This window comes from Agelaius tricolor, unplaced genomic scaffold (genome assembly GCF_023055355.1).
Source record: "Agelaius tricolor isolate 1412-34295 unplaced genomic scaffold, bAgeTri1.0.p SCAF_102, whole genome shotgun sequence".
Taxonomy (NCBI): Eukaryota; Metazoa; Chordata; class Aves; order Passeriformes; family Icteridae; genus Agelaius; species Agelaius tricolor.
Window position 1 is genome coordinate 28996 of NW_027269362.1, and position 16024 is coordinate 45019.

The window sequence follows — 16024 nt, forward strand, 5'->3', positions numbered from 1 at the left end:
GCTGGGAACGAAATATTACCTCATCCATTCCTGTTTGTTCCCCCACTCGTTCGCGGCTGCCCCAGCCCCTGTGCCGGCTCCGGCACGGTCCGTCTGTCCCGGTCCCGGTCCGTCTGTCCCGGTCCCGGTCCGTCTGTCCCGGTCCCGGCCCGTCTGTCCCGGTCCCGGCCCGTCTGTCCCGGCCCGTCTGTCCCGGCCCGTCTGTCCCGGTCCCGGCCCGTCTGTCCCGGCCCGTCTGGCCCGGTCCGTCTGTCTGTTCCGCTCCGCTGGCCGTGCCGGCGGAAGGGGCGGGGGGTCCGTCCTGCCGTGTGCACCGTGGGTACCGCGCTGACCGCACCGAGGGGGGGTCCCGTCTGTCCCATCCCCGGCTGCCCTGGCTCTGCTCGGCTCCCGCCGCTGCAGCCGGGGTCAGTCGCCGGCTTGGTCTCTGCCGGATCAGCCGCCGTGAGCCACGTGGGGTCGATCCACGCTCCAGCTCGATCTGCACCGGAACAGCCCCTGGGACGATCCCGGCTGCAGACCCCGCCTTTGGAGGACCGAGACCCTGAGCTGTGCCGAGCCTCTCGGGCGATCCCGGCTGCAGACCCCGCCTGTGGAGCATCGAGACCCTGAGCTGTGCCGATCCCCTCGGGTGATTCCCCCTGCAGACCCCGCCTTTGGAGCACCCAGACCCGGAGCTGTGCCGATCCCCTCGGGCGATTCCCCCTGCAGACCCCGCCTTTGGAGCACCCAGACCCTGAGCTGTGCCGAGTTCCCCCGTCCCGCCCTGAGCTCCGTTCCCTTGGTAACCACAGCTCCGGCTGCTCAGCGGAACTCTCTAAAGGAATCACCTTATCGAAACACTAAAAGTTCAGGTAAAAGAAAGCCCTCTCCTGATTCTTCCTAAAAATACGGGAGAAAAGCTATAGAAGATAAAAATCCAAAAAGAATGGGATAAAGGGATTAGTCTATTTCCATTAAAAGAGGCTCCCATAGGAGGGGGCGGACCAGAGTTTGTAAATGCTCCTTTGACTTCGTCTGTCTGAAATTTTAAGAAATAAATAAAAGGGATACTTGGAGGATCCCATGGGCATAGCTGAACAATTAGACCAATTTTTAGGTCCAAACATTTGTACTTCAGAAGAGATGTGGTCTGTAATGAAAATAGTATTTTTCTCAGGAGGAAAGGCAATTAATCAGAGCAGCTGAAATAAAAGCTTAGAAAAAAAGATAATCTACGGGGACCCCCAGAGAAGAAAAAATGCCAACTGTACCTCCTGAGTGCGGTAAAAATAATGAGGAGGGGAGTAAACACATGAATAATTATTGTAATTACATAATCAAAGGAATAAATGCGACAGCATATCAAAGGCGAAATGCAAAAAAAAAAAAAAGGTTTTTAAGGGACAGCTTTTCGAGGGGAAAGAAGAAACTGCAACTAAATAGATAAACAAACTTAAGAGAAATAGGAAAATGGTCCTAAGTAAGCAGAACATCTGAAAATCTTTAAAGAGATGGGCACAGAGGAGGAATAGGGAGGTCATAAGCTCTAATTTTCTGGGGGGCACAAATACCATCTGGAGCCTGTGGTAACTTTAAAAGTGGGTCCCCAAGAAGAAGAATTGGAATTTGTAATAGACACAGGGGCAGAGAGAACCTGCCTGTTAAACATTCCAAAAAGTTATAGTGTGAGCAAACATATAGTGAAAGTAACAGGGGCAAAAAGAGAAAGTTTTACATTGCTGCTCATTAAAGATGTAGTAATTGAGGGAAGAAACTAGAATTTGGATGGGAGATATCTTATTGGTCCCAGGGGCAGGTAGCAATTTATTGGGAAGAGTCTTACAAGTGCAATTAAGAATAGGAGTTATATCAGAAAATGGGAAAATGACAGCTAGAGTTTTAAAATTATTTAAAAGAGGATGAAGGAAAAAAATCAACAAAGAAGTTTGTGGTGGAGAAGAAAATAGGGGAAGATTAAATATTGACCCCATAAGGGTTACAACTGAGAGAGAAGATTGTCCCGTACGTGTACGTCAGTATCCTGTATCTTTAGAAGGACGGGAAGGTTTGAAGCCAGTAATAGAAGGACTAATAAAGGATGGGGCATTAGAACCTTGTATGTCTCCTCACAATATCCCTATTCCCCCAGTAAAGTCTGATGGGAGTTATAGACTAGTACAGGATTTAAGGGAGGTTAATAAAAGAACTCAGACTCACTACCCAATGGTAAAATATCTTAGACAATAAATAGAAGTAGCTAGAAAACCAACCATGAGAAAATTGCAAGAATTTTATTCATTCTCCCTCCCTCTTCAAAGAGAGAGATCAGAAAATTACCTAGATTATTGAAATATTATAGATTGAGGGGTACGCCCAAGTAGCAAAATTCGTGTATGAAAAAAATTGACAGAAGAAAATGATATAAAACAGACCAAAGAAGATATTGTTTAATTAAAAGAGTTAAGTTAAAACTAGCCTAAGTACCAGCTTTAAGCTTACCTTTGTTAGAAAAATCCTTTATCATTTACACATAAATACAGAAAATGGAGTAGCTCATAAAATTTTAATTCAAGAGTAAGGAAGAGTAAAAAAATATCTAGTAGCTTATATATCAAAGATGTTAGACTCAGTAAGCCACAGCTAGCCAGTAGGTATTTAACAGCTACTGCAATCCTAGTAAAAGAAAGTTGTAAGCCTACTTTTGGAAGTAATTTAGTTAGGTTCACCTCGTACCATCTGAGGTCTGTTGAATTAAAAAAAAAAAAAAAAAAACACAAAAAAACAGGTAAGAAGAGAAGAAAGAGAGAAGTTGAAGTAGGGAGGTGGTAAGCAAACTCTGAGATGTTAGAATGTGAAGTGATGACATCTTGGTGCTAGAAGAGAGCAGAAGTGTGAATGTGGGTTTTTTGCATGAAAGGCAGGGAAGTGTCTTAACACACAGTTGTTAGGAGGTTATTCAATGCTGAACTGAGGTCCAGAAAGGGTTTAGCAGAATGGGCCCTCCTTGAAGGGAAAAGAGGAGAAGTTGACTAGAGAAAGGAAAAGAATGTCAGGAGCACCTGGGGACGCCAGGTTTGGGGTTGTCAAGGTTGGGAGGTGTCTGCCCGCTCCCTATGAGCGGCGGGGTCTCGGAGGCTGCGGCAGGCACCGATCCATGGAGGTGACCGGGCGGCGGGGCTGGCAGCAGGGGACACACGGGTTTGCCAGCCAGGAGCGGGCTGGCTCCGTGGCGGAACTGCCGGGGGGCTCCCAGACTGCCGGGGTCCTGAGTCGAGGATGGCTGCGTCGGCCCCGGTAAGTGGGCCGAGAGAGAGAAGGAAAGAGAAAGAGAGAGAAGAGAGAGAGAGAGGGCAAAAGGGACCCAAGGCTGCCCCCAGGGTCCCCATGCCCCTGGCTGCTCTCCCCTGCTCCGGCCCTGCAGCGAAGTGGCAGCACGGCATTGACAGCAAGGCCGTGAAAAGAGCGGGAGGGGGGCTAGCACTAAAAGATAAAATCAAAGCAGAGATTGCTGACTCTCCAAACCTCACAAAGTGGTTTGTTTTTCTTAAGTAAGAAGGTTTTTGGTCTTTTCTTTTGTGTGCTTTGTTTGCTGTTAAAAAGAAGTTTTTTGTTTTTTGGTTTTATTTCCTGAAGAATGGGTTTGTAAGGCTAAAACAATTAAATGCTGCCCAAAAAGTAAAAAGCAATAGATGTGATACATCTCGTGTTAAAATTGGTCTAGCTTTTCTTATTTAACTAACTGTAACTCACAAAAAGAAGAATTTGCCTCTGCAGCTATTAGCACAGCTGGATAGAAGAAGAAGAAGAAGAGGCTGCTGTGGAAAAAGCTTTTAGCTAAACCCAGAAAGTTTGGAAGAAAAGTGAATGGTAAAAGTTAATGCAGTATTATCTTACTTTTATTACTATGCTATTAAGAAGCCCTTTCCAGGTACTACCAAAGCAACAATCAGAACCATGGAAAAAGGGTGAATTCATGCCAGCAGAATCCAAGGACTATCACATTTAAAGCGGGTGATACCAAACTGACTTTCCAATGGGGACTGAGTGGTAATAGTTTGGGAAAAGCCAAATGATCCAAGAAATGTACAAAGAATAACACTGAATTCAGAAGTAAGACAACGCTTATACCCCTGGTTTCAAGCACTGCCTGAATAAAACATCTCCTTAGGGGAGGAATACTCCAGACAGAAGGATCAAGACTGTTTTTGTGTTCTGACCTTAGCCTGAGAATTGTACAGGGGAGAAGGGGAATTACCATTTCCATCAGTAAACTTTATTTGATTCATTCCAATACTGGACATGCTAGCTGGGTTATAAGTAAATGCTTGAATTGTGAGAATAATTAGTATTGTAGTTCACAAAATTTATGCTTTTATTGCAACAAGTGTTAAAGTAATAACTTAGCTTTGTGGATGGGAATTATTACTGCCTGTTGAGTGAGAGATACCTGAAGAACGGTAAGAGACCACAGTTAAAGGGTGTCCAAACCAATTTGCCTGGGAATTAGTTAAGAGAAAGTGACAAGGAAATAGAGGGCAAGACCAGATTGGCCTCTGTATTTTGCCACCGAGAAGATCAAATACACCTGCTGTGGGTTGCAACCTCACAGGGCTGGGAGGTGGGAGTATAAGGCATACTGGACCTCTGTTATTCCTGTTTCTGGCACTCATTTGTTCTCTTTTCCCTTTCGGGATACCAGCAAGATCGTGTCACAAATGCTGCAGAAAGCATCACGTGGAAAGAAACCAAAGTTCCTCTTTTATTACACACACCTACATCAACAGCCACTGTTATAACCCATCCAAATTAAGAACCTGTAGGCAAAACGGAATAAATTATTGGATTACAAGAAACTTAGGAAAAAGTGGTAATAGATTTGGAATTGAATGTCCAAAAGGAGAGAGATGGATTTGTTTTACATTTAATCTTGAAGATACGGTTCAAGATTTGGTAAAAAAACAAATAATAAAGGAAAAGGTAAAACCAGCACAGCAACTTAACTCTGTATTGACCCCAAATTATCTATTGAGTCGTATTACAAGACTCCAAGCAGTTATAGAAATGATAGCAAATGGAGCTGCCCAGGCATTGGAGTTAATATCAAGTCAGCTTAGCCAAACAAAAACTGTAGGGTATCAGAATAGGTTGGCTTTACACTATTTATTGGCCAAAGAAGGGGGTGTTTTTTGGAAAGTTTAATATATCAAATTGTTGAAAATTGATGACCACAGAAAAGTCATTCTAGAAAAAGCAAAAGAAATCAAAGAAGAAAAAAATATATATGCATATAATAACCCAGGTAGCAGTCCAAAAATTAGAAAACAATGTTAAAACCTAGCTGGTAGGGTAATGTATTAGAAGAAATTAAGATCTTTCATTTTATGTGTTACAACTGGTTTTATATTTCTTCCTTGTGTAATCCCCTGTTTTATTTTGCCCGCATAGTCCAGAAGGTGCAAGTAGATAAGAAATATTGCTCAAGCCAAAGGATTTACAAAGAATAAGAATGGGGATTGTGAAAAATGCAGGTATTTTATGATTGGCTTTTTTGAAATATTAAAATGAATATTATATGTGTTGTGTTAGAAAGTAATGCTGTATTAATTCTCTTAAGTAGTGTGTTAAATATAGGTTACAAAAACTGTTAAAATAGAAATGATGCTATGTAAGATACTTTTTTTAAAGAAAGAACTTGCAGTGAGATAGTGGCCACAGGACACCTGGATCTTTCAGAGAAAAAGAATTTATTGCCCTCTTATCAGAAGAAACGAACTTCTTCCTGCCTCCAAGGCGCCGTTAGGATTAGAAGGAAGAAGCGGATGATGACCAGACAGAATCCTGTGTTTGAATGGAATTTATGCACCATGTATGAAGTGTATGACTATGCAACAGGCTATTGCTTTTAAGGGTTAATCCTTTGTTAACGGGGGTCCTTTTTCGGGCTCATGCTGCCCAGAAAAAGGTACCCCAATGTCCGTAACTCTTTGTTTTTGTTGTCTCATATTGTCCTAATTCAAATTGTCCAAATTATTATATCTCTAATTGTATTACTATTTTTATAACCATTTTATTACTGTTAAACTTTCAAAAATTTTAAAAGCAAGTGATTGGCGTTTTTCACACCAGTCTGTTAGGTGAAAATTATCAAAAGATTTTTGTGAGTTTTCTAATTTTGGCATTAATGCTGGCGAATTTTCAGGGTTTACTGTCTCATTTTGGGTCGAGAAATCTGTCCCAAACACTGAGGGGACTCTGGAGCTATATGGGAACAGTTCTTTTTCGAAATTCTTTTGCGTTGGGATCAAAGGGTTGGCATTTGCAGGGGCAAAATAATTCTGTCTGTCCTACATTTATTAAAGCAGCTGTCATATTCCACCCTCCTCCTCCTCCTCCTCGCACGGTTTGTGTGCATGGATGTGGCTGTGCAGACGAATCGTGACACAAAGTAGTCCCACTGGGCGCTAGGAGTGTGGAAGGCGAAAGCACGGAGGCACACCAGGTATCGGTTGTGCACGGTTACGCGCTGCAGAGGGATCTCTCGGTGCCCGGCAGAAGGAGAGACGCGGAAGGATACATGCAAGGTGCTGCAGTTTTCGCCTGCTGTGGTGCCGTGTATAGACGCAGTGGCAGCAGAAGTGGCGTGACAGGGCACAGGGATGCCGGCTGTGGCCATACAGCGGCACGCAGCGACTCGGAACTGGGACCGCGCTGTATCAAAGCTGCGGCGAACGCAGTGGGGGGGTAGCGGCGGGGCCGTGGAGATAGAACTGCGCATGCGTGCGGCTGATCCCGGGAGCAGCGCTGTGGTTCGATGAGTCGGCACGGAGTGATATCACTGGTGCTGGGGTTGTAGCAACTGCGCATGCGTGGGTTCCGTCACTGCCGCAGCGCGGGCAGTCATCATGGCGTTGGGCGGGCCGGGGCGTGCGGGAGGCGGCAGAGCTACGGGAACGGGAACGGGGCTGCGGCTGCGGCCGTGGAAGGAAACGTTGGGACGTCCGTGGTTGCAGGAGGCTGCGGAGCCACGCCATCCAGCAGCTCTGAAGCGGGAGGGTGCGGTGGGGAAGGCGCGGCTCGGCCCGCCATGCAGCGGCGGCGGCAGGAGAGGGGAAGCGACCATGGGTGGCGCTGATGGGAGGCTGGGCTGGAGCGCCGCGGCGCCGGCACGGGGTGGCTTGGGTGGCTGGGGCGCCCCGGTAAGACAGTCATTAAAACACCCTAAAAATTATTTTAAAAGCCCTGAAAAAGCCCTAAAGGTATCCTAAACATTTCCAGAGAATTCCTAAAAAACTCCTACAAAAAAACCCCTAAAATATCCCTAAAAATCCCTGAAAAATTCACCTGAAAGACCCTAAAAAACTGTTTAACCCCTACCTGTAACACTGTGGCCTCCAAACATCATCTCTACCTATTAATCGGGGTAACTGCAAGGCCCTCAAACACCACCACAATCACCAGCTTGAGTTGGTCTGGACAGCACCAAATAAAATAAAATAAAAAGCTTTATAAATAGAAAAATTAAAAATAAAAATTAAATAAAAAATTAAAAAAAAAATGCTTTAAAAATGGGAAAATAAAAAATATATAAATAAAAAAGAAAATTTTAAAAATAAAAAGCTTTAAATAGAATAATTAAAACTAAAAATAAAAAAAAATTAAAAAATAAAATAAATGCTTTAAAAATAGAAAAAACTAAAAATTAGATAAAAATGAAATTAATAAAATAAAAGAAATGCTTTAAAAATAGAAAAATCAAAACAAAAAATAAGTAAAAAAATTAAAAAATAAAAGAAATGCTTTAAAAATAGAAAAAGCAAAACTAAAAATAAATAAAAAATAAAATTAAAAAATAAAATAAATGCTTTAAAAATAAAAAAATTAATCAAAAAATAAAAAAAAGCTTTAAAAACAGAAAGATCAAAAATAAAAATTAAATAAAAAATAAAACATGCTTTAAAAATAAAAAAAATTAAAACTAAAAATTAAATAAAAATAAAATTTAAAAAATAAAAAAATGCTTTAAAAATAGAAAAAGCAAAAATAAAAATGAAATAAGAAATTAAAAAATAAAATAGTTTAAAAATAAAAATTAAAAAAAATTTAAAAATTAAAATAAATCCTTTAAAAATAAAAATATTAAAACTAAAAATTAGATAGAAATGAAATTAATAAAATAAACTAAATGCTTTAAAAATAGAAAAATCAAAACTAAAAATTAAATAAAAAAGAAAATTAAAAAAATAAAAGAAATGCTTTAAAAATAGAAAAAGCAAAACTAAAAATAAATAAAAAATAAAATTAAGAAATAAAATAAATGCTTTAAAAATAAAAAAATTAAAAATAAAAAATAAAAAAAAGCTTTAAAAACAGAAAGATCAAAAATAAAAATTAAATAAAAAATGAAAAATAAAACATGCTTTCAAAAAATAAAAAAAATCAAAACTAAAAATTAAATAAAAATAAAATTTAAAAAATAAAAAAATGCTTTAAAAATAGAAAAAGCAAAAATAAAAATGAAATTAGAAATTAAAAAATAAAATAAATAGTTTAAAAATAAAAATTAAAAAAAATTTAAAAATTAAAATAAATCCTTTAAAAATAGAAAAATTAAAACTAAAAATTAGATAAAAATGAAATTTAAAAAATAAAATAAATGCTTTTAAAATAGAAAAATTAAAACTAAAAATTAAATAAAAAAGAAAATTAAAAAAATAAAATAAATGCTTTAAAAATAGAAAAATCAAAACAAAAAATAAATAAAAAATAAAATTAAAAAATAAAATAAATGGTTTAAAAATAAAAAATTAAAACTAAAAATTAAATTAAAAAAAAGCTTTAAAAACAGAAAGATCAAAAATAAAAATTAAATTAAAAATAAAAAATAAAACAAGTGCTTTAAAAATAAAAAAATCAAAACTAAAAATTAAAATAAAATTTAAAAAATAAATGCTTTAAAAACAGAAAAAGCAAAAATAGAAATGAAATAAAAAATAAAATTAAAAAAATAAAATAAATAGTTTAAAAATAAAAAAAAAAATTAAAAATGAAAAAGGAATAAAATAAAAAATAAAATAAATTATTTAAAAATAAAAATATTAAAAATAAAAATTAAATAAAAAATAAAATTAAAAAAGAAAATAAAAAGTTTTAAAAATAGATAAATCAAAAATAAAAATTAAATAAAAAATAAAAACTAAGATAAATGCTTTAAAAATTTAAAAAATCAAAACTAAAAATTAAATAAAAAAGAAAAATTAAAAAAAATAAATGATTTAAAAATAGAAAAATTAAAAATAAAAATTAAATTAAAAAATAAAATTAATTAAAAATTAATAAAAAACAAAACAAAATCCGTAAAGTGCTGTAAAGTACCAAAAAAGTTCCATAAAGGTAGTGTCATAAAACGCGACTGTCGTAAAATACACCTTTTACGACAGTCGCGCTTTACGGCACCTTTTACGACACTTTTACGACAGTCGCGCTTTACGGCACCTTTTACGACACTCGCGCTTTACGGCACCTTTTACGACACTTTTACGACAGTCGCGCTTTACGGCACCTTTTACGACACTTTTACGACGGTCGCACTTTACGGCAGCTTTACGACAGTCGCGCTTTACGGCACCTTTTACGACAGTCGCGCTTTACGGCACCTTTTACGACACTTTTACGACAGTCGCGCTTTACGGCACCTTTTACGACAGTCGCGCTTTATGGCACCTTTTACGACACTTTTACGACAGTCGCGCTTTACGGCAACTTTTACGACAGTCGCGCTTTACGGCACCTTTTACGACAGTCGCGCTTTACGGCATCTTTTACGACACTTTTACGACAGTCGCGCTTTACGGCACCTTTTACGACACTTTTACGACAGTCGCGCTTTACGGCACCTTTTACGACAGTCGCACTTTACGGCACCTTTTACGACACTTTTACGGCAGTCGCGCTTTACGACACCTTTTACGACAGTCGCGCTTTACGGCACCTTTTACGACACTTTTACGACAGTCGCACTTTACGGCAGCTTTACGACGGTCGCACTTTACGGCAGCTTTACGACAGTCGCGCTTTACGGCACCTTTTACGACAGTCGCGCTTTATGGCACCTTTTACGACACTTTTACGACAGTCGCGCTTTACGGCACCTTTTACGACAGTCGCGCTTTATGGCACCTTTTACGACACTTTTACGACAGTCGCGCTTTACGGCACCTTTTACGACAGTCGCGCTTTACGGCACCTTTTACGACAATCGCGCTTTACGGCACCTTTTACGACACTTTTACGACAGTCGCGCTTTACGGCACCTTTTACGACAGTCGCGCTTTACGGCACCTTTTACGACAATCGCGCTTTACGACACTTTTACGACAGTCGCGCTTTACGGCACCTTTTACGACACTTTTACGACAGTCGCGCTTTACGGCACCTTTTACGACAGTCGCGCTTTACGGCACCTTTTACGACACTTTTACGACAGTCGCGCTTTACGGCACCTTTTACGACAGTCGCGCTTTACGACAGTCGCGCTTTATGACACTTTTACGACAGTCGCGCTTTACGGCACCTTTTACGACACTTTTACGACAGTCGCGCTTTACGGCATCTTTTACGACAGTCGCGTTTACGGTACTACCAATTATGCAACTTTTACAGTACTTTACAGCTCTTTACGGTTTTTATTTTGTTTTTCATTTAATTTTTTAAATTTTTTAAATTTTTTTAATTAAAAATAATTTTTTTTATTTTTAAAGCTTTTTATTTTTTTTGTTAATTTTGGTTTTTATTTCATTTTTATTTTAATTTTTTCCTATTTTTGAAGCTTTTTATTATGGTTTTTTTTTTTTAATTTTTTTTATTTTTAAAGCTTTTTAATTTTTTTATTTTAATTTTTAATTTTTCGATTTTTGAAGCTTTTAATTTTTTATTTTATTTTTATTTAATTTTTTATTTTTAATTTTTCTATTTTTTAGGCTTTTTTTAATTTTATTTTTTATTTAATTTTAATTTTTAATTCTTCTATTTTTGAGGCTTTTTATTTTTTAGTTTTATTTCTTATTTAATTTTTATTTTTAATTTTTCTATTTTTAAGGCTTTTTATATTTTGTTCGATTTCTTATTTATTTTTATTTTTAAATTTTTCTATTTTTGAGGCTTTTTATTTTTTAATGTTATTTTTAATTTAAATTTTTTTCTATCTTTGTAGCTTTTTATTTTTAATTTTATTTTTTATTTAATTTTCATTTTCAGGTTTTCTATTTTTGCGGGGGTTTTTTTTTAATTTTTTTAATTTAATTTTTATTTTTAATTTTTCTATTTTTGAGGCTTTTTTTAATTTAATTTTTTATTTAATTTTTATTTTTAATTTATCTATTTTTGAGGCTTTTTTTTTAATTTCTATTTTTATTTTTTCTATTTCTGAGGCTTTTTATTTTTTATTTTTTATTTAATTTTTATGTTTAATTTTGCTATTTTTTAGGCTTTTTTTTTTTTTTTAATTTTTCTATTTTTGAGGCTTTTTACTTTTTTTTATTTTTAATGTAATTTTTATTTATAATTTTTTTTGAGGCTTTTTTATTTTTATTTTTTTAATTTTATTTTTTATTTGATTTTTATTTTTAATTTTTCTATTTTAAAAGCTTTTTATTTTTTTATTTTATTTCTTATTTAATTTTTTTCAATTTTTCTATATTTAAAGCTTTTTTTTGTTTTTTAATTTTATTTTTTATTTAATTTTTATTATTAATTTTTTATTTTTAAAGCTTTTTATTTTATTTTTTAATTTTCTTTTTTACTTGATTTAATTTTTAATTTTTCTATTTTTGAAGCTTTTTGTTTTTTAATTTTATTTTTTATTTGATTTTTATTTTTTATTTTTCTATTTCTGAGGCTTTTTATTTTTTAATTTTATTTTTTATTTGATTTTTATATTTAATTTTTTTTATTTTTAAAGCTTTTTTGGTTTTTTTTTTTGGTTTTTATTTGATTTTTTAATTTTTAAAGCTTTTTATTTTGTTTTTTATTTAATTTTTTTTTTAATTTTTCTATTTTTGAAACTTTTTTTAATTTGAATTTTTTAATTTTTTTTATTTTTAAAGCTTTTTAATTTTATTTTTTATTTTTAATTTTTCTATTTTTAAATTTTTTTATTTTATTTTTTAATTTTATTTTTTATTTGATTTTATTTTTAATTTTTCTATTTTTAAACTTTTTATTTTGTTTTTTTAATTTTTTTAGATTTTTTTATTTTTAAAGCTTTTTTTTTTGTTTTTTATTTTTATTTTTTATTTAAATTTTATTTTTAATTTTTCTATGTTTAAAGCTTTTAATTTTATTTTATTTGGTGCTGTCCAGACCAACTCAAGCTGGTGATTGTGTTGGTGTTTGAGGGTCTTGCATTACGGCACTACCTTTTATGGAACTTTTACGGCACTGTACAGCACTTTACAGTTTTTATAATGTTTTTCATTTATTTTAAATTAATTTTGTTATTTTAATTTTATTTAATTTTTATTTTTAATTTTTCTATTTTTAAAGCATTTTATTTGGTGCTGTCCAACCCTGCTGTAGTGCATTTTTATACTTTGTAATACTTTGAAGTAATTTTGTTTTGTATCCCCATATTTTTCCCAAATGGTTTATCCCAAACTGTACCCCCCTCCCTTTACCTGTGTTATCCCTCTCCCGGGATGAGATCATCCCCAAACCCCCACCCTGGCTCTCTGTCAATCACTCAGCCTCCCATCCCCTCCATCCAGAAGTTTCAGTCCAAGTCGTTGAGTGATCAGCCAGAGGCTGGGAGTCAGCCCCCCAAGCCTTGCCCCATACGCTGTCCTGTATGTCTATCCCCCAGCATCCATCCCTTAGGGTCACTTAATGGTTGGTAGGATGTTATCTCCTTTCGGTTTCCACCTCCCTTTAAATGTAACCTTGGCACATCTCCCAGGGCTCTCGGCAGGAGCCCCCTGAGGTGCAGGAGCTCCTCTGGGACTCCTAATAAAACCTTGGATTAACCCCTGCTAAGAGTCGGCCCTTGATCTTCTACCGCTGTCTCTGGTGTCTCTTCTGCTGCAAAGGCGACCAGCCCAGGTGCCCTCAGCACCCTCGGGGCACAGAGAGTGTCTGCCCCCAGCCCAGGTGCCCTCAGCACCCTCGGGGCACACACAGAGAGTGTCTCCCCCCAGCCCAGGTGCCCTCAGCACCCTCGGGGCACAGAGAGTGTCTGCCCCCAGCCCAGGTGCCCTCAGTACCCTCGGGGCACACACAGAGAGTGTCTCCCTGCCAGCCCAGGTGCCCTCAGCACCCTTGGGGCACACACAGAGAGTGTCTCCCCCCAGCCCAGGTGCCCTCAGCACCCTCGGGTGTCTCCCCGCTGTCGGCCGTGTCGGGGCTGCCGACTCGGGACCAGCCGATGGTTACTGAGAGGCTCGCACAAACCCGCTCGGCCGCTGATTGTGGTGGTGTTTGAGGGTCCTCCAGGACAAGGGAGGAGATGAGAATCTTGACTCCCCCTTTCAGAAGGCTGAAATATTATTGTATGATCTCTATTATATTAAAAGAAGATGAGATATTAGAACTATACTAAAAGAGCAAGGAGACATCAGAAAGCTGGAAAGGAATGAATAATAAATACCTGGGACTGCTCACAGCCCCGACACCGCTGGACCATGATTGGTCATCAAGTAGAAACAATGCACAGGAGACCAATCCAAGATGCCCCTGTTGCTAAAACATCTCCAGCCCACACTCCACAGCCAGCAGATCGTTATTGGTTCCATTTCTGTTCTGAGGCTTCTCAGGAGAAAAAACCCAGGAAAAGGATTTTCATCAAACACGTCAGTGCCAGGTGATGGCACAGGCAGCATCGGCCGGCCGAGGTCACTGTGTCATCCCTGCCAGCCCAGGTGTCACAGCAAGGGGGAGAGAGTTCACCCTGTGCTCAGCCTGCAATACAGAGCAATACACATTAACACAAGATGATAACCTTTTTCTGTTTTCATTACATGTTGATTTATTGTTACAGGAAACCCAAACCAACAAAAGCACACAAAAAACAGCACTCATCTACCATTAACACCCTCTTCACATGACACACAAACTCACCATCCCTCTCATCACAACTGCTAAATTACACCCCAGCAATCATTGGTCCTTGGGAACGTGGTTCCCAGGAGCCTCCAAAAAATCCTCCTGCCTGATGAAAACCCCGGTCCCTGGACGATCCACGCCCAAACTTTGGCGATGAACGTCGCCTCGCAGACCGACCAGGACCGGGGGAAAAAAAACCCAGCCGGGGGGGAAAAAAAAAAAGAAAAAAAAAAACAGCCGGGGGGGGGTAAACCCGGCTGGGGATTTTTTACTCTAAATTTACAAATGAGTTGAAAAACCTGAAAAGCAAAAGTCACACACACGGTTAAATCCAGTCAGCATGCGCTCACACACGCAGAGACGAGCAGACACAGACAGACACAGGCACGTGCTCTCACACACGCTCACACACGCAGAGACGAGCAGACACAGACAGACACAGACACGTGCTCTCACACACGCTCACGCACTCCTCCCATTTAAACGTTCCCTGCGGCTCTTCCTCAAGACACTGAAGAACGCGCTTCCACGGTTCTTCTGGCTGCCACTCCTCAACGTCAAATGGCAGATTCTGGGGAAATCAGTAGCCTCGGGGACCTGTGAGACAACAGGAAGTGGTCAACGAGTGGCTGACAGCTAGGACTTGTCCCCGCTCTGGACCAATAAGTTTTCTACCCAAAATCCCATAAAAGACAGATGAACAGTAAAGTTTTTATAACTGCTCTATCTCACTGTGACTACGTGCCAGGGCAGGGCAGCTCCAACCATAAGTGGTACAACATGAGTACACACAATAAAAGCAGATGCATACAGTGCAAGTGTACATGGAGTGTAAGTACATACAATATATGCCAGCATAGGTACACACAATATAAGTACATACAGTATAAGCCAGCATAGGTACACACAGTGTAAGTACATACAGTATAAGCCAACATAGGTACATGCAATGTAAGCCAGGACTTGAGGTAGCTCTCTGGAAGATTAATTCTTGAGCCCTATACCCCTTGGGAGGATGGAACCTATCGAACTCCTGCAGTCACGTGAGGAGGGTGTAAGACGCTCCCTCAGGAAGTCCAAGAGAATGGCATGGAAAAAAAGGCACTACCAAAGACAGTAGTGAGAAGGAAGACGGATGAGAGCATCTTGTCCCTGTGAGACATTCCTGTCTCAAAGAGTAAAAATGTAAAGATGCCGGAATAAGGGATATCCGGAAAGGAATGTGAGTAGAACGCAGGCGATGTGGCACAGAATAGTGCCGATAAAGCATCGAGACATAACAAAGGCCTGTGACACAGAAGACGATGGACACAGACTACATAACACAGACACAGGCGACATAACACAGACACGGACAACATAACACAGACACAGATGACATAACACAGAGACAAGTGGCAACTGCCTGGCACTGTCCCCGTAGGGACCCGAGATTCCTAGCACAAGATGAGCCAGAGGCTGACGATGCCAAAGGAAAGGAAGCCCTATGACAAGAGCACGTGATGATGAAATGGAACTCGTCAAAAGAAGTCAGTGCCGAAGTAGTTAAGAGAATGCTCGAGAGGCTCGGCGAGCCTAGAGAAGGAAGCCGACTGCCGGGTGACCGTGGCCGTAGCTCCGGACGTGAAGGCGAGCTCCTCGGGGGAAAGATGCGTGACGACGTCGAGTCGAGGGAGGCGGACGACGCAAAGTACATGAAAATGTGGAGATGGGTCGGAACTGCCCTGCCCGGCAAAGGCTCTGGCGAGGCGGAAGGGAAACCCTCTCCCTTTACTTCCAGAGAGCCCATGCCCCTACAGACCTCTCCGCTAAGCTGACATCAAATTGGCCCCTGTGAGAGTAAAGGCTTTTCCCAGCCACTGGCCCCGACACTTAGCTTTTGGAAGAGGAGCGGACAAAATCCATCCTCAGTCGGACGTGGAGATGCTCTCCGTGTGTGCTTCGGTGCTGC

The 16024-nt window shown here is 38.8% G+C and overlaps 1 long non-coding RNA gene across 1 annotated transcript; it reads left to right on the forward strand.

Moving 5' to 3' along the window:
• Positions 1 to 643: 643 nt before the first annotated feature.
• Positions 644 to 5260, forward strand: LOC139586065 (uncharacterized). The gene is made up of 2 exons (XR_011677437.1): positions 644 to 854; positions 3757 to 5260. It is a non-coding gene; the product is annotated as an uncharacterized lncRNA (long non-coding RNA).
• Positions 5261 to 16024: the final 10764 nt, after the last annotated feature.